The sequence below is a fragment of the Mesocricetus auratus genome, unplaced genomic scaffold (assembly GCF_017639785.1).
Source record: "Mesocricetus auratus isolate SY011 unplaced genomic scaffold, BCM_Maur_2.0 Super-Scaffold_100009, whole genome shotgun sequence".
In the NCBI taxonomy this organism is placed as follows: Eukaryota; Metazoa; Chordata; class Mammalia; order Rodentia; family Cricetidae; genus Mesocricetus; species Mesocricetus auratus.
The window spans coordinates 16717951-16742315 of NW_024429193.1; the positions used below are offsets into that span (position 1 = coordinate 16717951).

Genomic DNA, 24365 nt, shown 5'->3' on the forward strand with positions numbered 1-24365 from the left:
ATGACTGCTTTAGGGAAGAAACGATGAAAGGGTGTTAGGGCCAGGGTCCAGGAAGAGGAACGGGCCAATCATCTTTGCAGCCTTTCCCATTTGGGGAGGGAGTCCCTTCTATGCTAGCTTCAGACAGAGACAGTATTCTTCTTTGTCCTATCCTTTGTGTTTATCGTAAAAAATTTTTTAATTCATTAAACATGTAAGATCTCTCATATTCCAGCTTTCTCTGTGTCTCTACTCTCACAAATCTACTAGTTAACACAGTAGACTTACTCTCAGATAACAATTTTAAACACACAAAAGGAAACAAAAACCAGAAAACACCCTGGCTTCCTTTCTTATCATACTCTGCCACTGAAAGCAACAGAAGTCAGACCAAGACTTTGTTTTCCTGCTCATTGAGACTCCGACTTCTACTGAGAATTTCACCATAAGCAAGATTCAGTGTAAACAAGAAAAAGGGGAGGCTGCCATGACTTTCATACCATGATTCCCCCAAACCTCTGAGCTTCATAAACACTTCTAGGATTATGCAGAGGTATGCAGAATGGCCAGAGACAGATTTAATTTGTTTTCCTCATTTCTGCCCTAGCTTAATCTAATGAGATTGTGGTTCAGGACTTGGAAAATTATCCTGTTTCAGAAGGTTGGTTAATGACTCACTGGCAATTACTGCATTATATAGTTGATAAATGGGAGGGAGAGAAAAAGTGACTGACTGCTCTGTCTTCAGCAACACATATTGGTCTGAAGACAAGCGGGGTCCACGGACTCTTCAGTGTGGTCCACCAGCTTTGTCAGTCTTGAGCAAGAGTCCTTAAGGCTAATAAAGCCCTTTGGAATTTTAATTTCCCAAAACATTCCTGTGCATAAACTTAACTGAGCTACCAGATGATTAGAAAATGGCACTATCAGGTGTGAACAATGACTCTTGTTTCCCACACAAAATGCCCAGCAAACAATACTGGGAACAGAGCCAGGACACGTCATTTCACTCACTTAGGACTTCCATAATAGTCTCTGTCCCAAATGCTTTCCCTTGTTCTGCCCTCTGACTAATCCGTCCACTCAAAATCTTTCCTGTTTACTCTGTGAAAGAATGGTATTTATAGACCCGTACTGCTGCACTCCTTAGCAAATAAACATAAAGCCTTCACAGTGGCATACACAATAAATGTCACTGAAAGCCTTTGAAAGTAGTTATTCTGTAGGGAGAGGGCATGGGAAAACAGGAGGGAGAGGGAACTGGGATTGTTATGTAAAATAAGATTGTTTTTAATTTAAATAAAAATTTATCAAAAAAAAAAAAGAAAGTAGTTATCCCTTTACAAACCCCACACACTGTGCAAAGAAAAAAAGCCCAAAACTAAACCCAAACACTTGACTGGTATAAATACATTAGTGTCAAATGTTCTGGAACCTGAGTGAAGATCCAAATTCTTAAGGATGCTACACTAACACCCAGGATGCTAATGGATACTAATGCTTCAGGAGTCCTGAGCCTTGTTTCGTTTTGCTACACCTTGCAAAATGGATCCTCCCCATGACCTATATTTCAGATCTTTGTTGAAGACATCATTAAACATGAGCAAAGGTTTGTTTATGAAATCTTAACAGAAAAATAAAAAATAAACATCCCCCAGCACAGTAGGTGAAGATCCACGGCTGTTTCCTTATATAAACAAACTGCCTTCTGCTGAGACATCCAGAAACATCTTCAATGTCTCAAATGGCTCCTAACCTGCCAAAGGTCAACTGGCTCCAATTCCATTTGCTTTCTTCCCTCTGTGGGAATTTTCAAAGCCACTGTATCTTTTTCAAGAAGATTTTGTGTAGTTCCACACATCATCAACTGTTGGGGTTTCTGTTCTGTTGCATGACATTGAAGCAACCATACTGTTTTCTCTCTGTTCTCCTGAGGGATGAATTCTCACGCCCACAGTTTCAGGGAACACACAGAAGGATGTTCAAATGCATCTATTAGTCTTGTTTTCATATCTCCAGCACTCCCCTGATTCTGCAAGGTATGACAAAGATTGAGTCCATCTCACAGTAGGAAGCATGAAGGTTGGCGCTCCAGTGTTGGATTTCTGCCAGACCTGCACTCTCCCTCAATCACACTCGGCGGCCATGCCACTGCCTTGCTATAATCCATTATAAAAGTTCAAAGCCACTGCCAACTGCTCAAAGCTATGTTTTGCCTCCATTGCTTTTGTGGTTTCCAGAGCCGGAGTATGAAGCTCTGCTGACTTATAGGCACCTCTGTGGTCACACCAGCTTCCACGTAGAGGCTTTTACAAGTCCTTGTAATTCACCCCTTCACATAATCCTTTGCCCTTAAGCGTCTCTCCCTTTAATCATCCTATAAGAAAGCAATCATAACTGTAAGCCGCAGTTAACAATAAATGTAAGGTATCATTACTATACAATTTGACTAAGTAATTAACATCAACTAAGCTTTGCTCTTGTTCCCTGACACCCAATAATCCAGGACTGGGATGCAAGGTCAGGTCTGGGTCCTCAGCTTTCTGCTGCTTTCTAAGAGGAATCGAATGAGGAAATTGCCTCTGTAGTCACACCAGCCAAGGCTCGCTCAGTGACACAGATTGGTGACTGCACTGGGTCAGGCGGGCGCTGGCTCTCTAAATCTACTCAAAGAAATGAGGGTGCCAAACAAGTAGGGCAAGGCAGAAACTTTGAACACTCAGGCTCTCTCTCTCTCTCCTGTGTGTGTGTGTGTGTGTGTGTGTGTGTGTGGTTGTTTATTATGCTTGCTTTACTGTTCACCTTATCCTGAATAACCAAGACCTCACATCCAGTTTTACAGACAGAAATAAATGCCTGGACCCCCGTCCCATACAGCACAAGAAGCCTTTTTATATATGGTAATTTAGTGCTGTAGCTTGGCTGAAAGTTCTTTGAGAGGGGAGATGTCTTTATTTCATTTTTTTAAAATTTTCTAGCTGCATGGTGATAGGGATAGGATCTTCACAAGTGTTCTCCTGCTGAGTTATGTCCTCATCCTGGGATTCTCTTGTTTTTGTTGGTTTTCTCTCGATGACAGACACATTCCAGTCAAAAAAAATATAGGCCAACAGTCATATAAAAATATAAACCAACAGTGATATAAGATATGTTTGTATTATGAATGTGCTCAAATATTCAAGTAGGCGAATGTGTCACATTTATTAAGGGAAAAACTCTTAGGAGAAAGTGGAACAGAACGTTGTAGCTAATTATGAAACTTGGAAGTCGACTATAAGCAGTGAATACACGAAGCAGTGATTGAACAAAGAATCTCATGCTACCTGTACTCGGGAGGCAGAAATAGGCCGAACTCTAAATTCAAAGCAAGTCTAGTCTACGGAGCAAGTTCTAGTCCAGGCAGGCCTATGTAGTGACACACTCTCAAAATAAATAAATAAATAAATAAATAAATAAATAAATAAATAAATAAATAAAATAATTTTATGCAAATGAATTTTATGTAATCTGACGCATCATTGGAGACTCTTACCTACATTTCCACTTCCCCTTTAGATGCTTTGCATGTAATAGCTCATTTGTTCTTTAAATATGAACTATGAGATGAGAAATTTATTAACTATTTATTCATAATTTACTAATCAATTAAATGAGAGTGGGTTCTGGGTTCAGTCTCTATCACCTCCTGTGCCCTGCCCAACTCCAGCCCGATTCAAAGAACCTGTTTACAGGGTGAATTTGCAGCAGCTGGCCACAGGTCTAAAGTTTCCATCTATCCAGCAAGTCCCATTGTCCCCGGAATAATGACCACTCTCAGACTCCCCATGGAGCTCACGATCAACAAAATGAGAACTGAAAGACAGGTGTGGGGCTCCATAGTTACAATCCCAACAGTTGGGAGTTAGAGACAAGAGGATCAACAGCTCATGGCCAGCCTAAACTACATAGTAAGACTCTGTCTCAAAAACACAAACAAAAACCAAACAGATACACAAGAGAGGACTGAGAAGTTCATCTGCATCATTCAGACCCATGCATTAAAATGGAGCATAAATGTTTTAAGCACAGAGGCACTGATAGGAGAGTGAAGGAAATTCAAGGGCCAGACCTCCATCCCAGTATTGGTTACTAGAGCAACAGAAAGCAACCATACACCTTTCAGTGACCTTATCCTATCCCACAAAGTCAAGGATTCCAATGTTATTGGTATGCACAGTACCTTATGGTCAAAGATTACTACATTGGTTTTTCCAACAAACATAAAGCCCTCAAAGACAGAGCCAGCCCCCACCCCACCCCCTAGCTGACTGTCAATCACAGTCCTGCCTCAGGTTGTCAATAAAGAAAGGGAGTAGGCAGGTCACATGTCCATTCACTTTATGCTTAAATAAAACAATAAAAACTGAACAGGGGTGGGTGAGGGAGGATTATCATAAACATACAGCAATACCCTATCCAAGGTTACCTTGGAAGTAAGTTAGGGAGATGGGATTCAAAGGAAGGCAGCGCCACACCTCAGCATTCATTGGCGCTTCTTCACTACGTCAGCTTGGCTACCACGGGGGAGAAGTGGGACCAACAGTCTCAGACATACTTACGCTAGTTCTCTTTATGTGTCAGCTTGACTCAGTGGGTGCCCACATATTCAGTCTGACATTACTCCGGGTATTCTGTGAGGGTGCTTTATTTGAAAATGACATTTAAATTGGTAGGTTGCCTAAAGCAGACGCCCTCCGTAGCATGAGTGAGCCTAATCCAGTCTGTGAAAGGTCTGATGAGAACAAAAGGGCTGATCCTTCACCTAGCAACAGAATTCCTGTGGCCTGACTGTCTCCAGACTGAGCTTTCGACTCTGCTTGGCACCCCAGGCTGCCAGCCTCTGGACCAGAATTGCACACCAGCCTTCAGGAAACCAAGGCTTCAGACTACACTTGAGGCACACCGTCAAATCTGCTGTGTTCAAACTTGCCGTGTCCCCCTGCCAGTGTTCGACTTGCTCCCTCCTGTTTATCCATGGCAGATCCCAGTGCTCGAAATGGCGCTCACATTCAGGTTGAGGCTTCCCATCTCAACTGACCCACTTAAAACATTCCTCACAGTTACAGCCACAGGCCAAACTAATCTAGACCTTACTGAGGTTCCTTCCCAGCTGTGGTGGTTAGAATAAAAATGGCTCCCATAGGCCCATAGGAATTGGCACTATCAGGAGGTGTGGCCTTGTTGGAGTGGGTGTGGCCTTGTTGGAAGAAGTCTGTCACTGGGAGTAGGCTTTGAGATTTCAGAAGCTCAAGCCATGCCCAGTGGCTCACTCTCTTTCTTTTCCTGCTGATCCAGACTGCAGAACTCTGGGCTCCTTCTCGAGTACCTTATCTGCTTGTATGTTGCCATGATTCCTGCCATGACGACAATGGACTAAACCTCTCAACCTGTAAGTCGGCACAAATGAGATGTTTTTCTTTATAAGAGATGTTGCAGTGTGATGTCTCTTCACAGTGATAGAAATCCTAACTAAGAGACTAGATGGTGTCAAGTTGACAAGTATAACTTGTCATTACATTGAATAGTCATTTCTGTGAAGAACTCTTATGAACACAATACTTAATCTACATATGTCATGGAGGTGGGGTTCTTTTTTGAGGTCCTTGAAGTTGTTCAAAGGAAGAATTAGTATTTCATCATTATCCTTTCAAAATGTAAAAACATACCTAACCTTGTATTATAACTTGCAAGTCTAGAAGTTTTTAGATATTCGTATAGAAACTGGTTTGAAATTTAATTTTCAACTTCAATACATAAGAGTTCATCAATTAGTATTCACATCTCAATTTAGTCATGTAAGAAACATTCTAGAAATAAAATTTGAATAAAGGCAGGCTGTTGTCTATGAAAGTTTGTTAAAATGTGGGAATTATTTAGGTATCTGGATGTCATTGTGTTTCACATTGTGTATTAATTTGGAGAAAAAGGAAGAGGAAGAAGAAGTAGAGAGAGAAAGGGAGAGAATGTGTGTGCTTGCACCGTGGAGCACATGCGGGCATCAGAGAACAGCCTGCAGGAATCATTTCTCTCCTACCATGTGGGTCTGTGGTAGTTTGAAGGAAAATGGCCCCCAAAAGGGAGTAGCACTATTATAAGGTGTGGTCTTGTTAAAGTAGGTATGGCCTTGTTGGAGGAAGTATGTGATTCTGGAGGTGGGCTTTGAGGTCTCATACATGCTCAAGCCACACCCAGTGTCACAGACCATTTCCTGTTGCCTGAGCAAGATGTAGAACTCTCAGTTACCTCTCCAGCACCATGATGGCTTATACACGACCATATTCCATCGTGATGATAATGGACTGAACCTCTGAACTGTAAGACACTCAATTAAATGTTTTTCTTTATAAGAGTCACAGCAATAGAGACCCTAACTAACACAGAGTTTTAGGGATGGAACTCAGGTTGTCAGCCTTGGCAGCAAACATCCAAACATCCTTACCTGTTGAGCCTTCTTGCTGACCCAGTAATAGCCCCTTCTAAGGGATAAAGTGTTTTATTTTTTTCATTTTTGACAGTGTTCTTCCTCTGATACACTTAATCTACTAGTCTGTAATGTGATTTGCTTTTAGGCTCAAGAAGAAAGGCTGTACCCAGTTGCTTCCTTCTTAAGCAAGTCTCAACTCTCCCCACATACTTAGCAGTTTTTATTTGCGTGTCTGATTACCACATGAGCTTTTGGACTTGATTTTCAACCAAGAAATCTTACTTTGGGGAGCTGTTCACTCATGTAGTTAATTGATCAAGTACATAATCTCATGTTGAAATAGAATGTGAAATGTCAACAGCCTGTGGCTTAGTTCCTTATATGGTAATTTAAGAATAATTTATTCCTTTTGTTGATAAACAAGTTTTGACAAGGAACATGTCCTCTCATAGCTAGTGTTCTGAGGTCTAAATTAGATAAATGTCTAACTATTTCCTTTAGTTTATTAACCTCTTAAAAATTGTTACTTGGAACATGAAGATGAGATGAATCTTAATCAAAACATTAAAAATAGAACTCCTCAGAATATAAACTAATATGGTTTCCTAACGCGGTTATTCCTCTAATATATTATTTGCAAACTACAGCCTCATTAGATATAATTACATTCAGCTGTATGCTTTTTTAAATTGAATCAAGGGAGCTGGGGAGATGGTACAGTGGTCAAGGAGCTTTGCTCTACAAGCATAAGGACTTGAGTTTCAACCCCCAACTCTAACCCCAGCATTGTCGTTCTCCTTAATGAGAGACAAGTCGATCTTGAAAGCACACTGTCTGGCCAGCCTGGAAAAAAACTGAGCTTTGGTTCTGTGAGAAAGCACCTCACCATCTGAAGGTAATCAGGTGGAGAGCCATAGAGGAAGATAGCTCATGTCCTGTCCTTACCTCCACACGTGAGCACAAGGGTACATGCCTCCTTACACACATGTGGAAACATCACTTCTCACTACCGATATACCAAAAACAATATGTCAAATTCATTCTTAGATTTTAAAACATTTGGTCCCTTTCTCCCAAGAGCAGACACTCAGTTCAGAAGGATGCTTACATTATAAAATAAAGAGTATTAATTGGAGTAAGCTAATAAAGCAGTTTTAATAATTATAATTTCTGAAAAGATAAAGATGGTGGAAAATCTATTTCTATACCACTAAAAAGACATCTTCTATTCAGCTGGTTGGACCCACAATGAATTTGTAAAAAAAATTTTGATATAATAATTATCTTTTTGAAATTATAAACACAAATACATCATTAGCTAATAATTGGATATAGATATTTATTCTTTAAAACAAGTACCAATTACTATTAAAACTTTCTAGTTAGTTGATGATTCACTTGAATTGCTCCAACTACAGTTATTTGGGGAAGGGAGTATCTGAACAAAATATAATGATTCTTAAGAAGTTATGCTGATTATTGTGTCCCATGTGTGACTTTATATTACCAAAAATTCATTTATCACTACTTACATGAGAGTTATGTAGTTTTGTGTTCAAAATCAAGGCTTCCATTTTTATTGTACTCTTCCATGTCATAAGTTTCCAGGATGTGCTCTTTATTGACTTTTGTATTCTTTTCACTTTTTTCTCTGGGGGAAAAAATGAAGACACCCTAGAGCACATTATTTTCAAACCATCATATTTTTTTTTCTGTCCAGTGTGTTTGATTTCATTTGTGTGACAAGGATTTTGGGGGGGGGTGTTGGTGTTGGTGGGTTTTTTTTGTACAATTACAAAATCATTTTAGTGTGAGGGGGTTGAGAACACAGCTATAAGTTTTTGCTAAGTTGTTTGGTATGGAGTTCTGTCAAAATAGGGACTACATGTAGTAGTTCCTAAAGTCACAGTGTACTAGATCTGGTATTCAGAATGGAACCAGGATTTTACTTTCTGTTTAACAGGACAATGACATGCTTGATTGCTGAAAGCATCTTAACATGTAGAAACAGAGGACCTGATCCAGCCATGTTTAGACTCCAGTGGGAGAAGCAGTTTGCAGAAATGTTAGCACAGTTTGAGAATAACCAGAGATTTTCACACTTTTCATGTAAGGCTAATGTTACAAGCTATGGGTGATAGACTGTGCATAAGATAAGACCCTCTAGGAGTGCTGGGGAGAATGCTCAGAACACATTGTTTCCCTCTAGTTATCTACTCTGACAAGATTAGGGGGCCTCTGGGGCCTTGGTATTTCTCTGCATTGAGCCACAAGTCAGATCAAAAACCACAGGACTGAGAATACACAGAACTCTCTCTTTAAAGAAAAAAAAACTCGATGGTATATACAGATTTGTATAATAAGGAGTGTTTTATTTCCATACTGTTAGTAATTCAAATAAAATAAACCATTGTTGTCTGTCAGCTATTCAAGAAGGAAGGGTTAATTCAAGTATTTGCAACTGTCATTGTACATCAATGGCAGAACATCTGGGGTGTACCAGAACACTTTTAAAGCTGTCAAATAGATTCCAGGGACAAAATATACAAGAGATGAGGTAGTATTGCTACGATTCACTCTCAGTGTGTCAAGCCCAGAGCAGAGCATCTACATGCTACCATGAATAAGCCTTACATCAGTCTCTAAGAATCAATACTCTGACTGTACAGGTGAAAAAGTGGGTGTTGGTTACATAGCACATCATCAGGTGTCAAGTCATGGTCTCACTGACTCCTTGCTCTCTGCCCATGACTTTGCCTGGTCCTGGCTCACCAAGGATGAATGTGTGCTGCTGAGAGAATACAAGCCTGTTTGACTTAGGAAGGTGTCTCAGTTGTGTGAGTGGTTGGGGGAACACCAGGCACCACAGGGTGGAGGAACTATGTCAGGAGGCAGGATTAGCCAAAACACCAAGCAATTCTCAGACCAGTTATTTTAACTTGTATTTTGTTGTGTTTTCTTGCTCACATTCAAAACAGGGATTTCTGAGAAGTAACTTTAGTACAAGCAGCAATTCTGCTCCCTCCTGCCCAGGGCTATTCAGATATCCATTTTGTCCTTTCTGCTGTGAGGAAATGAGACATGCTGTAAGGCAAAAGCCCTCACTGAATGTGAGTCTGCTGGTGCTTTGATCTTGAATTTTTCAGCCTTCGGGAATGTAAGAGATATATTTCTGTAATTTGTAAATTACATAGTTCATAGACATAGATCAGCTCTCTTTGGAGAAGCTTCTTCCAGCAATAGGTGGGAATTAACATGTGGACCCACAACTGGAAGAGAGACTTTGGGCCACTCAGTCCTAAATGGAATATCTTCATTAAGCTCCATCGTCCCCAAGGTTAGGGCAGAAAGGTTCTAAGAGCCTGAGGTAGTTATGACCCTAAGGAAACAGTGTCTTCCAGACACAACAGGCCATATGAACTCACAGAGACTGTGGCTTCATGCACATGACCTCTGCAGGTTCAAGACTGATAGAATACCAACACTGAAAAGGAAAAGTGGACACAAAGTTCCACCCCTAACCAGAAAGCTATTTGCATTTGATACCTGATAGGAAATAGAAAATTGGTTTCTTCCATGGAGGATCACTGGATACATTAACCACACTATATGGCAGGCCCTAAGCCCAGGAGTAGTTGGCCAACACAAAATGGATCCCATGTTTGTTTGTTGGTTGGTTGTTTTTTGTGGATTTTTTGTTTTGTTTGTATATTTTTTGTTTTATTGATTTCTATTTGTTTTGAATTGATACTAGTGTTATTGTTTGTTTTTGAGAAAGAGAAAGATCATGAAGTTGGTTGCTTAGGAAGGTAGAGGGGATTTGGGGGGAGCATGATAAAATGTATTGTGTGAAAAAAAACTAATAAAAAAGGAAAAATAAATGTATAATTTCATTATAGACGTAAGAATGTACTAAAGTAGTGCATTATCTGTAAGAGAGATTGAGTTTATGACTCTGGTTTGGTGTTTTGAAGAATAGAACTACTGTCTTAATTAGGGTTTCTATTGCTGTGAAGAGATACCATGACCATAGCAACTCTTATAAAGGAAAACATTTAACTGGAGTGGCTTACAGTTTCAGGGGTTTAGTCCATTATCATGGTGGGACATAGTGGCATGAAGGCAGACATGGTGCTGAAGAAGGAGCTGAGAGTTCTACATCTTGCTCTGCAGGAAACAGGAAGTGAACTCTGTCTATACTGAGCATAGCTTGAGAATAGTAGACTTCAAAGCCTTCCCTCACAATAAAATACTTCCTCCAGTTAGGCCATACCTATTCCAACAAAGTCACACCTCCTAATAGTGCCACTCCCTATAGCTTATGGGGGCTAATTACATTCAAACTACCACAGCTACAAAAGCACAAAACTGATTTAGTATGGATATGGAAAAATATTGCCTTTTGTATAGTTAAGCAACCACTGTCTCTGATTTTCTTTTCTTTAGGTATTTTTGCTAGTGCTTTCCTTCCCAGTCCATGTCTTTCTATATTTTATCTACTAAGAGATTTTTCTCTAATACCTATTTCAGAACAATATACACAAGGGCCGTGCATATGTGTGCATGTTTGTGAACGCGAACTTTTCAGAGTTGCATGAATATGACACAAATAAATAAATGACCTGGAGACTGATGTTGGGGTTCAAGCTTCAAGTTGAATATCAGAAAAACAAAGCAGTTGGTCACTAGTTTCTTACCTCTACCTCAGAATGAATGGGCTGGTCCTATCTCCACAAGGTCTCACCAAGCCTCAGCGTGGCTGGTGAATGAATGCCTGAGACCTTGCTTCTGTCTTATGTACTTCCTGAATGTTGAGATTAAATGTGTGAGCTATAATTCTCTTTCAGACTGATTCACTCTTGTGTAGATCTGGGTGGCCTGGGACTCACAGAGATCCATCTATCTCTCAATCCTGAGTCCTGGGATTACAGGTGTGTACTCACCACCTCCTAGCTTCTGGCTGCTGGGATTAAAGGTGTGTGTCACCACTGCCTGATCTCTAAAGCTTGAGACTGACTTTACTTTTCTGAATCCTCAGTCAAGCTTTAAAAATCATAAATGATATATCACTACACATGAATATAATACAAATTTATGTGTGCGTGTGTGTGTGTGTGTGTGTGTGTGTGTGTGCGTTGTGCCCAAATTCTGAACCCCCAAATCACCAAGAGGCCCATTTTGATGCAAAAGCAAAGAGTCTTTTATTGTAGATGTTTAACGAGCTAACCCCATTAGCTCCGGCCCTTCACCCTGCCACCATGGGGAATGGCTGGAGAAAGACCCCAAGCAACCTTGAGGCAGGGATCTTAAAGGGCAGTGTAAGGGGAGTGTCTAGGAGTATGAAACAGTCTCAGGATTGGTGCATGTCCAGGTTTGGGTGACCCGCCCTGTGTTGATTGGTCAACTGGTTGTTATGGCCCATAGGTCCTCCCAGGGTGGTTGCTATGTTCTGCAGGTCACTGTTGTGTAAGGTCCATAAGGCACACCCAGAGCCGTAAAGCACAGCCCCGCCAGCTAACTTCTGATTGGTTCCTTGACACGAGGAGGGCATTTGACCTTAGTGACCAGCACAGGAGTGGCAAGGTCATGCAAGTACATGGTAGCCTGTAATGGCTGCTAAAATGGGGGACTGGTCACTACATATGAATGGAAACATATGTATTCCATGGCATACCTGTGGAGGTCGAATGACAACTTGGGTGTCAGTCTTCACATTCTACCTCAGCAGGGTTTCTTGTAGCTGACCCATAAGCTTCCTGGTATTCTGTTTCTACTTTGGAAATGCTCAGATTACATATGGACACTTCTGAATCTGATCTTACATGTGTTATGGGAGCTGAACTTAGTTTTCATGCTTTCTCAATCACTAACCACCTCTGGCTCTTAGAATCCTTCTATTTCTCCTTCCAATTCCTCTCAACTTTCCTAAGACCCAACACCAAGTCATCTTCCTAGCCCTTTTGTGTTTTCATTATTATACTTATTTTTTCTTTTTCACATGACAAACATAAGAAAATATTATTTTATAGCAATGAAATAATTAACTGAATGCATGCTTCTGCTGGAAGAGAATAACAAAAAGAAATTAACCTTCTGTATTAAACAAGTAAGCACTGAGCAATAAATTTAAACTGATACTTTGCAGATACTGAACATCTGTCCCATAGCACCATTATCCCATCCCATGGTCTGGAACTGGAGGGTTCTCCAAAGTCTGTGTCTTAAGTGCTTACTCCTCAGCATGGTGCTATTGGAAGGTGGTGGGACCTCATATACTGTGGGGGTTAGTGGGAAATATTAGATCCCTGGGGATGGGTGCACTTTAAACTAGATTATGGAATTTCAGGTACCCTGCCCCCGTCCCCATTTGCTTCCAAGGCTGAAGCCATAAAGCTAAGTGAACCTGTGCTTCTAAGTTGACAGTTTAAGGTATTTTGTTTCACATTGGGAAGCTAACTTTCAGGGTCTCACAGACAAACACAACACATTGAGAAGACAGAGCTCAACATCCTGGGAGGCTAAAGCACTTACTCTCATAAGACAGGAGCTGGTTGAAGAGAGAAGACCATGTCAAGGTCTGCAGGGTCTCCTGAAGGATTTGCTTGGGTTCTGATATGCATATGTGTGAGATGAGACTACCATTCACAGTGTAGTCAAGAAAGACCTCTAGCAAACAATAAGCTAAGAATTCACATGAAGCTGGTGATCTTGTTCCCACCAGTCAGAGTAGAAAAGCCTTTAAAGCATAGGCATTGGGTACAATCCTCAGAAAGAGATCTCCTAATAAGTGAATAAGATCACTTAGATCTAGCCTAAAAGCCTCTCTAGACACATCCTACCAAAGTTAAAGCTAGCTTGAAAGCTTTAAACGAATTCTACATAGTTTAACCTTTTTGAAAAAGGGATACAGCAAAACACAGCACAAGCTTTACAAGCAAAAATCACTGTGGTATTCAAAGACAGAGGAACACATACACATACTCACACACACTAACATGTGTCAGACACACAAAACAAAAATCAGGAAGGCATCCTATCCACAGACATAGATGTAGATATGAGAGTGTGATGAAATTTGGAGACGAGAACACTGAGACTCACTGTAAATAGGAATTTCATGCTCAAAACAGTGTGGAAAAGATGAATGATACACAAATATAGAAGGCATAAAAATTCACAATTGTTTAGATTAATAGTACAGTTTATACAATGAAAGTACACTGGATTTATTAGGTAATTTGCAGAACATTGGACACTACAGTAAGATCAATAAGTTAATATCAATACATGACTACAGAAATTATCTAAAATGAACAAGGCAAATCTATTCTTTACAATGAACAGATTTCCTGACATGAAATATAGTGTTAAATGTTCTTTGTTGCTGTTTTTGTTTAGTTTGTTTTGCGTTAAAGAAAGTGTCTCATGTAACCCAGGTGGTCTTCAAGTTTACTACACGTTGGGATGGCCATGAGCCTTTGATTTCCTCCCTTCATACCTGAAGAGTGCTATGAGGTGTGCCAACATATCTAGATCCTGGTATTAAGTGTTCTGAGATATATATATATATATAATCCCAGAATGGGAAGAGGAGCATGGAAAACTATTTGCAGCACTAATTCCAAATTTAAAAAGAAACATAAACCTATTAAACTACAGAGCATCAATAAACTCCAAGCAAAATAAATCCAACAGGTCAACACCACGAATACATTGCTGACCAGCTGGTGCATAGCTCAGTGAGAAAGCCCTGCAATTCTTTGCTAGTATGAGTGACACATGCCTGTATTCCTAGCACTCAACAAGCTGAAGCAGAAGGATCAGCCTGAGCTACATAAAGCAAAGTACCCAGTGTTTGGAAAAAAAAAAAGAAAGAAAGAAAGGCATTGCATTGTGGAATAACCTTTTTGTACTCTGTAAAGAAGTGTCTCGGCCAAGGTAACTTCTGATTGATTTAATAAAGAGCTGAATGGCCAATATATAGGCAGGAGAAGACAGGCAGGACTTCCAGCGAGAGAGAGGAACACAGGGGAAGAATCTGAGGCATGCAGGATTCGCCTTTGAGATGTAGAGGAAGTGGGACCACAATACTAAGGAGAGGTAATGAGCCACATGACAGAACATAGTTACTATAAACATGCTAATTTAAGTGTCAAGAGCTAGTTGGGTGTTGGGCCTAAGAAAGGCTCGGATGCGAGGCCTAGTGTAAGCTCCTGAGCCTGGCTATAGTTTTGTGACCTGTCTCTAACCTGTAACCTCTACATGGGAGTGACTCAGTCAGACCTGATGTACGACTGCCCCCTGCCTAGCTACCTGCCTGCTTGGTGAAATACTATTGGCCCTTAACTCCTCACGTGACCTTACCCTATCCTATGTTTCCCATCCCCTACCTCAGCCCAATATAAGTTCCTGCCTGTTGGAATAAATCAAGATCCTGCTTTGACAGACTCCTGACTCTCTCTCTCTCTCTCTCTCTCTCTCTCTCTCTCTCTCTCTCTCTCTCTCTCTCTCTCTCTCTCTCTCTCTCTCTCTCTCTCTCTCTCTCTGTGTGTGTGTGTGTGTGTGTGTGTGTGTGTGTGTGTGTGGTAACTAGTAGGGGGGAAGGTGTGAGTCGTCAGCATTCACCATCCGGCTGCTCAGCCCCAGGAAGAGACCATGGCCCAGGGCCCGGACTGACCCTTCCCCCACTCTACCTGCAGGAAGGACCCTGCAGTTGGGAACAAGCCCAAGCTAAGGCCAAGCTTTCATTATTAATAATAAGTCTCCACATCACTATTCAGAAGCTGACAATCAAAAGAAAGTCAGACTACAGTATTGCTGAAGAAAAGAAAATCTTAAAGGCAGCTTGAGAGGGAAAAAAGGAAACACAAAGTTAAAAATAACGAGACTTCTTGTCACTGAACATATTCAAGGGAAATGACGTGGACAAATATAATTTAAATTTGTTTTGTTTGTTTGTCTGAGACAGAGTAATGTAGCCTAGGTGATCTACCTGCCTCAGCCTCCTGAGAGCTGGGATCACAGAACAGGATCTTTAAAGTACCAAACAGCAAACCTACTAATGTGGTATTGACACACAATGAAAATCTGTTCAATCTGTTTCACAAGTGAAAGTAAACTAATGACATTTTCCTGAAAAATAAAAGCCAAGCAAGGTCATTGTCAGCAGACCTAAAAAATTTTTTAAATTTTTTTTAAAAAGTAAAAAAGTAAAGGAAGTCCACCAAACAAAAGTAAAATGATACCAGATAAAGATGCTAGAGAGAAATGCCTGCCCCAGGAGTAGGTCAAAAGTGGGTAAAAACGCACGGCCTGCAAGTGTGACGACCTAAGTCCAAATCCAGTGACCCATATAAAATGGGGCCATATAGCAAGAGTATCTATAATCCCAGCACTTCTACAGAGCATGTAGGTGCCCACACGCAGAGGAATATAGCATATACATTGCACAAACACACACACACAGTAAAAACAAAAAAATTAATGGTTTGAAAAAGCACATCTTCACAAATGATGAGTTGACATTGTTAGCTGGTGGCCACTCTTTGAAATAAGATCCTAGTATGGCGACACAGGGTAGCTCTCTGGGAAAACATGAAGCCAAGGGATCTTCTAGTAGAACAGCGCCCTGTTCCAGGAATTCCAGGATTGTGAATACTCCAAGAAGCCTAATCTGTTCACTATAGGAATCCGCTAAAATGTTCCTGACAGCTTTGGCTGCTCTCTTGCCTAAACAGAAAGAATGATTCATCGCAGCTTGTCCACTAACTGACTTCATGCTGAAGGCATCAGGTAATATGGCAAGCTGGAACACTTGTAATTGCTACCTAGCTCCAAAGAGCAAACAAACAGGCCTCGTCCACCTAATGAAGGCCAACTGGTCTGGTCTTAGGCTTCACTGGATAAAGGACAGATGACAAATACTTTAGAGAGGGATGTGTGTGAACGATTTTAGAGTCTGAGGCAGAGCATATCATGCTACAAGTGGAGCCGAGGACAGCATGGCTAGGGAAGGAAAGGAGGCTGTAAACTAGGGGACACGTCGGAGTCCCTGCCAGAACGCAAGTTAGAAGGAGCTGAAGCTGCACCTGTTTTAAGGCTCACCGAAGGCTTGAGTGACTTTAATGCTCTGCTAAGCTTTTCTCCCTGGCTGTTTATTTACCATCTGGTTACTTATCTGCCATTTAAAGACTTAATTCTTATTACATTGTTACTAGTCTGTTTAGAAGATCTTCTATACAAGGAAGGCATGAGCAGGATTAGGATTTGAAAGCTTGGCTGAACACAGAAGTACATAGAAAGAAAACTGAGACATCCTTCCCAATGTTTATTCTTGCTACCAACCCCTCAGTGACTGTCACAAAGCAGCGACACCCACCCCCACCCCGGGACCTACAGTCCCAACCTCAACCGGTCTCTACATCTCTGACCATACACTTAGTTTCTCTCCCACTTGTTTGCTGTGCTCCTGACCTCTTTACAATGCTGAAAACACTACATGTGTGTACGTAACTATAGATGGTTTTTATTCTGTTCTGAGACATTCTTCTTAGATGTTCGTGTGCCTCACTCTACTTTATCACCCAGTAGTCTGTCTACTTATATTCTAGCTGCTTAGGAAGCCCTTGCTCAAATATTACCCTTATGGCTCACACTATTATCTTGATTCCTTTACCCTTCTTTAGTAGTTTGTATAGATTTGCTGTCACTTGCATATAGTCTGTTCATTCTGTTTTGCTCATAAGACACACAAAAATGTTAGCTCCTTGAGATTATGGATTCTGTTTCTCTCTTGAGCAAGTATATAATGCATGGAAGAATGAATGATTTTCATCAGTAGTAACTAGGTACTTTAGTGAAATGTTTCCTATCATTTATTGCCTATGTGCCTACTATTCTGTGTATTAGCACAAACAAAATTGGAAATGTCTATTGTCGTTTTTCTTTGGAAGGGAGCTAAGAAAGCACTCATCAAAAAATAACTGAACCAACGCCATTCCTGGTTATTAAAACACTGCCTACAATCCAGGACTCTAGAAAGAGTGATTAATTATGTGTTGAAAACTGAGTCCCAAAGTAGGAAAAGGAAAAAAAATTCCCAATGAACACGTTAATGTTTGTGTTCTTGGAAGACCATTTGTTTCATCTATTCTCTTTGGATAGTTCTAAGTGTCTCCAAAAGAAAGCATGGTTCATGTGTTCTGGGCACACATGTGTTTGCTATGAGCAGTCTCCTGGCTTTCCCCGGACTTTGGAAGGGCCGGGCACTCCAGTTCAGCTGGTTCTGGACTACTGCCAACACCATGGATGTCTTCAAAGGCCTTTTTCAAATTACAGGGTAGAGCTGTGTTCTCTGGGAGCTTATTTTTGTTCTTCTAGATGGAGATGATGACCTTTTCCATCTCCAGCCACTGCTCAAAGATGCCTGCAATCTATTACTGCCACAAGAACTCACTACAGAACCCAGAAAGGTGAATCTAATTACTCTTCCATCATTCTGTTTTAGCAAATGAGATACTGGAGTCAAAAGCTCCCCTATCAACCTCTCTCTGAGCATCTGCAGCGATTCAATCCAGTACTGTGCTTTGCCATTTTTACCTAGTGAACAAGGAAGACTGCTGGTTGGGGGAAAAATGTTTTCTCCACAGTTCCAAAGATGTACATAGTTTTCAAGGGATTCAGTATTTCAGTTTAAAACATCTATGAGAATGGAATAGTCAAAAATTCCACACATTTAGATGTTCTTTGCAAGTATTACATGCTCAAGCAGTTCTCTTTTTAACCAGGAAATCAATAGAACTTCCAAACATGCCAGTAGCTTTAGGGAATCACTTTTTCATTTGCAATAATACATTTTTTAAACCTACACACATGAAGGAGTTAGATAGCAAGAGCGAACACAGCAAATCTGAGTTTTAAACTTTGGCCTTAAGCCTAAGACATTATAAACTCTGTCTGAACTGGTAACGGAAGGAAACAAAAGGAACACTGCTGAGAAGCCCTGGCCATGCTCCCAACAGGCCTGAACACCAATAAAAAACGCCAAGTGTATCTGGATGTCACTGTTATATCTGGAGATGTGACACCTGATCCATGCAAACTCAAGCAAGAATGGGATTTACCAAAGATTTTTTTTCCTGCCTCCCAAGTGCTGAGATTATGTGCTACCACCACCCAGCAGGATTTATGAAAGTTAAGTGCCATGATGCTTATTCGTTCTTTATTAAGTGCAGCTCATTTGGTCCTCTACTCTCCTGTTGGCGTCCTGTGTACACAGACCTCACCTTAGCCAGGAAAATGCTGCGAAGATCATGCTCAACCTATCAAAACTGAGCTTTGCCCTCAGCTAGCACACAATCACCCATCGATAAATCCTTCTCCTGTACTTCATATCCTACCTTATTTTAGAAATGACACTTGCAGGTTTTGTTTAGATGTTACATCACAATTCATCTTTTTCATTTGCTAGAAAGTACTATGAAATAAAACACAAAACATTTTATTCCCAGACTTCTGTTACCACTTTCAGATAGTCTATGGGTGTTTACTTCACAGTTTCCTAACTTAGTGATTATATTCAAGTGCTATGAATTCTGTAGAAACTTTATTTTTTTAAATTCTAGCTGAGCTAGAGAGAGGTGGCATGAGATTCTCAGCAGCAATAAGGTACAGCTTTGTCAGAAACCTGCTCATGAGCCTGAACAGCTGTAACACTGCAAATTCTACTAACTATAGTGCCCAATACATTACATGTATACTATGAAGTGCATTTCCAACATAAAATGTTCTCTATTTCTAATGAGTATAATGGGATACAGCCTAGTGTTAATCTAGGAGCATGAACTGATAACTTTCTTTAAAATTTCATTTGTGTTCAGACCTTGTGGTACACATGTTAACCCCAGCACTTGAGACAGAGTCAAACGGACCTCAATGTGTTTGAGGCTAACTGGGTCTGCATACTGGAGTTCCAGGCCCAACAGAGTTACATAGTGAGACTTTGTCTCAAACAAAAAGTATTTATAACTTTAAAGGGAATAAAAAGGAAAAACGACTCAGTCAGTGGTAGAGTGGTAGAGCTGAGGTAAGGATCTTTGGCAGTGCACTTGCCAAAAGCAATAATAATTCCATATTCAAATGCCCTTAGGTTTGCACAAAGAGTTCTCCACCATTACATAGCACTTCACTCACTTGCCATGAGAGTCTTTTGTTTTGCTTATCGCAAGGGCTCTACAGTCTTCAGGGTTTCAGCAGTGGGTGCCACTTGCTGCTTTTAGACAGCCAACAACAACAAAGGAATCTCTCTGAAAGAAAAGGAAGATCAGTTTAATTTATGCATGATTGTAGTCCTCTCCATTTTTTTCAAGGAAATCAGATTGGCTTCATTAGATGAGAGAATACAATTGTATTACATAATAATTTTATAAACCAATTACCACTGAGATTTAGCAATCACTGAACTTTTAAAAACAGCAAGGAAAGGAGAAATAGGGAGTTGTCTAATTGACATAAAGTTTTAATTACTAAGTTAATAAGTTGTTAAGCTCTAAAATGACTGTAAACTGTATAGCAGAGTGCTGGTAGTTAATTATGCTTCTTGTACTATGCATTTAAATTGTTAAGACAGTAAATCTCATGTTAATTTTATGTTCACCACTAGAAAGTCCCAGATGAACTCAGTGTTGGGACACAATGACTATGTCTATGTCCTTGATTTTGACCATGGTCTCTTACAAGTATATACACATGTCCAAAGTCATCAAATTATACATACAGAATATATGCAATTTACTTCTACACACGCTTTACTGAATAACACAAAATAAATCACCTTCAATGATCATTCAATATGGAAGTGTAAACTTTGGTCAATGCAATTTAGTCAATTGAATACTATTATGTGGCCAACACCCTTCTAAGACTTGAACATACAGAAAGCAAGACCCAAAGTCCTAGACCTTATGGAGCCCACATTCTTGTGAAGGAAGATCAATCTTGAGCCCTATTTGGAAGGCAACACTCTGGAGAATTTCAGTAAGGATCTCATTTTTCTAGATGCCTCAAAGATAGCAGTAAGATTCCTGTTGATGTGCAGATGCAGTTTAATTTAAGAGATATGATGATATGATATGCTTCATTACAAGCATGTTCTCTTCTTAGAGTCTAGAAACAAAAGAAGCTTAGTGGTAAGAAACTGCAAATCTTTGTCTCCAAAGAGAATAATAACTGAGGACCAAGAATATGAGCTGGGGGCTGGATAGATGGCTCAGTAGTTAAAAGCACCGGCTGCTCTTTCAGAAGATCCAAGTTTGTTTTCCAGTACCCACATACAACTTAACAACTGTACAACAGCCTCTTCTGACTTCCTTGGACACCAGGTTTGCAGGAGGTTCAACATGAATGCATGCAAACAAACATTCACATGGAATAAAATTAAAATATTTTAAAAGAATTTAAGATTGACCTCTCTGCAAAATGGCATATTACCAACTTCAGTTATAAACCACAGGCTGCTTCATAACATATCCACAGAAAACCCCAGAGTTTTAAATTAAATTGATTTCAAAATAAACAGAAGAAACATAAATTTTGACACACACACATTGCTTTGCATTACAACATTAGGGGGTTGGGGATTTGGCTCAGTGGTAGAGCATATGCTTAGCATGTGTGAGACTCTGTGTTTAATTACCAGCATGCAATGTGCGCGCGCACACACACACACACACACACACACACACACACACATACACACACACAGCAAGAATGCAAAATACAAGTTGACATGGCAGACAGAAGATTATTAGATATGTTACTATGAAAAATTACACGATGCTTTCTAGACTCCTCACTGCTTCCCTTAATACCACACTCCATTCTATCACTTTGCCCCCTTTGATACCATAAGGAAAAGCAAACAACAGAAATATCATTGATCTTTTTGAGCCCACAGAAATTAAGACACTAATGGTTTTAGCTGTATGTGCCTCTAACCACAACATGGAGAGCAAAAGGCAGGTGGAACTGGAAAGCTCACTGGCCGGCCAGTCCAGCTGAAATGACAAGCTGCTGGTTCAGTGCCAGACCTTGCCACAGGACAGTAACTCAGAGAACAATAAAGAAGATGCACAATGTCTTCCAATGGCCTCCACATGTACACACTTGGATGTGCATGCCTGTACACTCACATGCATGCATCACACACACATACACACACACACACACACACACACAAAGAACAAACTCAAAGTACTCTTTCATTTCAATTGATGGCCAGTGTCATATTGAAATCAGGATGAGAGTTTGAAAACATTGACCTTTATCAATTGGCATAAATGCCAGTGTGGTGTGCTTGAGATCTTACACACAGGGTTCAGTGTGGAAGAATCTGATGCTAGACACTCATTGCAAAAAATGATGGTTCCTTCCCCCACATCTTCCCTAGTATGAAAAGCAGAAAAATTACTCCTTGGAAAATAAGCTTCAAGCTGGGCTGTGGTGGTACATGCCTTTAATCCCAACACTTGCCAAGTAGAGGCAGGTGAATCTCAGTGAGTTGGAGGCCAGCCTGGTCTACGAAGTGAGTTCCAGGACAGCCAGGACTGTTACACAGAGAAACCGTGTCTTGAAAAAAAGAAAGAAAGAAAGAAAGAAAGAAAGAAAGAAAGAAAGAAAGAAAGAAAGAAAGAAAAAAGGAAAGGAAAAAAGAAAAAATAAACTCTGGTGCCCTCATTTGTAAATGTAAATAAAAATTGTAGTAGCTCTCTCATCGAGTTATAAGAATACAAATGTGCCCCAGAGGACCCCCCCCAAACAATGTCATTGCCATTGCTCTCGAACGCCCACCATAACCAGATGGTAAGACCCTCTTGCTGAAGACACAGCACACTTTTGTTACAGGTCATGGAGACATCAAGGGCATAGAGAGAGATGGAAATGACTTGGAAACTTCTTCCCTGCTGGCTAGCTTTCAAAGTTCTAAGCAAGTCACTGGGAGAGAGCACTCATACTTCACAATAGTGACAATATAATTATGGGGATGACCAGCAAATTTCTGATTAGATTTGAGACCTGCTTCAGCAAAATAAATAAATATCTGGTTCTGTAACCCAAGGCCAAGGCCAGAGAAGTCATAAGTGCTGTAGGGGAACCTACTATTGTTGTTTTTCTGGATGGACAGGTAGTCAAACTGCCTTCCAAATATCTATGTTTATATCCATATGTTATTGCCACCCTCAACTTTGGTTAGAGGAGCTTCTTTTTGCAGTGGGCAGTAGTCAACGCAGACTCATAGCTCGTCAAAACTCTGTGAATCAGCGGCTGTTGAGTTCTTGGTCCTAAACGGGACGTCTACATCAAGTACACAATAATAAAGAAATGTAATTTAAATTTTTCTGTAAAATGTGAATCTAAATACATTGTGTTCAGGTGTTCAATCTTCTCTGAGAAGGTTGACACCTAAAAGTAGCATTTGAATCAAAATCTACAGTCAGGAAAATAGATTTATAGGGATAGTATTGAAGGAATATAGTAAGGTAACAAAAAAACCCTCATTTCCACTGAAGATACTTTTATTTTAAAATGATATAAGATTATTTTCCATTGTCTTTTTAGTATGAAAATATTACTGTAGATATCAGTAAATCGTTATACTCAAAATCAACATAGGGAAATTTTATTTAGGAAAATATTAAAGTGAATTAATTCACACAAACTCAAATATTGTGGTTCATAGATGCTAGAACTTTTAACTTGAAGCTTACAAAATCAAGGTTCTATGGCATGTTTATGTGAAGGCAAATTCGGCTTTATTTTCTTTGGAGAGTTTCTTTACATGTTTGTATTTTTGGGCATCACTGCAGAGTGGAAAGAACACTGACGTCAGGAGGTCTGGGTTCTATTTCTGACTGTTGATCTTCTCCTGGGAAGCCATATGAGGGAGGCATTTTATTAAAGGGAGTATTACTTAGGTCACAGAAGCTTAACCCAGGGCCACCAGCTCAGGCAAGGATAGTATGTGTTCTGAGGGTTCCTCAGATCTCTGTCCTCTCTCACATCAGTGTCACACAGCTCTTCCTTTCAGCTTAAGGACTTCTTTTGAGGGGGCGGGGTTATTACCTTAAGATTGAAAGGAAAGAAGGAAGGCCCTAGCAGTTCTTGATAATGAATAAATAAGTAGAATTACATAGGAGCGTGATTAACTTGAGAGAAAGAGGAGAAGGTGAGAATTGGAGGCTGAATGTCACTTCAGGCTACATGGGAATTTTTACTTCCTCAGTGACTCTGGGAGATCTCTCACCAACAATAACAGTACTGCTCTGAAACCCATTCTTCTATTCATTTTCTCCAACTTGTCCTTCGCCAAGAAGCTAGGTGCCTTTCCTTACTCCATTCATTCCTTGTCTCTTCTTCTTTTCCTTATCTACATTTTTCTTTTCCCACGTAGCCTATTTTTCTTTCTTGGTTGATTGCTTTACCCTACAAGAGTATGAGTGTTAAGAGAAGCTTTTTCTTTGTGAGAAGCCTTCCTGCCCGCCTGGTTCTAGATCCGCAGCAGTCCCAAATAAACTCACAGGAGGCTATATTAGTTATGAAGCTGTTGGCCTTTTCTTGTTTCTTACTGGCTAGCTCTGACTCAAGTAATTACCCCATAATTGTTAATCTAAGTATTTCTCTTACCAGAGAATAGTTCCGGGCTTCCTACCCCATGGCAGTTACATGTGGACTCTCCGTGTTTCTCCTTCCCAGAATCCTCCTGGACTCCTAGTCCCACCTATCTAGATTCCTATTGGCTCAACAGTACTTTATTGACAAAGGACTTCCCCAACATATGAGCATTTATTAAAAGCCTTAATAAACAACCAAAGCCAAAATCTTTCATAATAAAAGTATTGAAATTTCCAATCAGTGTTATGACAACATA

The 24365-nt window shown here is 40.2% G+C and overlaps 1 long non-coding RNA gene across 1 annotated transcript; it reads right to left on the reverse strand.

Moving 5' to 3' along the window:
- Positions 1–7997: 7997 nt before the first annotated feature.
- Positions 7998–24162, reverse strand: LOC121142242. Its single transcript, XR_005879226.1, has 3 exons — positions 24122–24162; positions 19634–19746; positions 7998–8093 (listed from the first exon to the last, which is right to left on the reverse strand). It is a non-coding gene; the product is annotated as an uncharacterized LOC121142242 (long non-coding RNA).
- Positions 24163–24365: the final 203 nt, after the last annotated feature.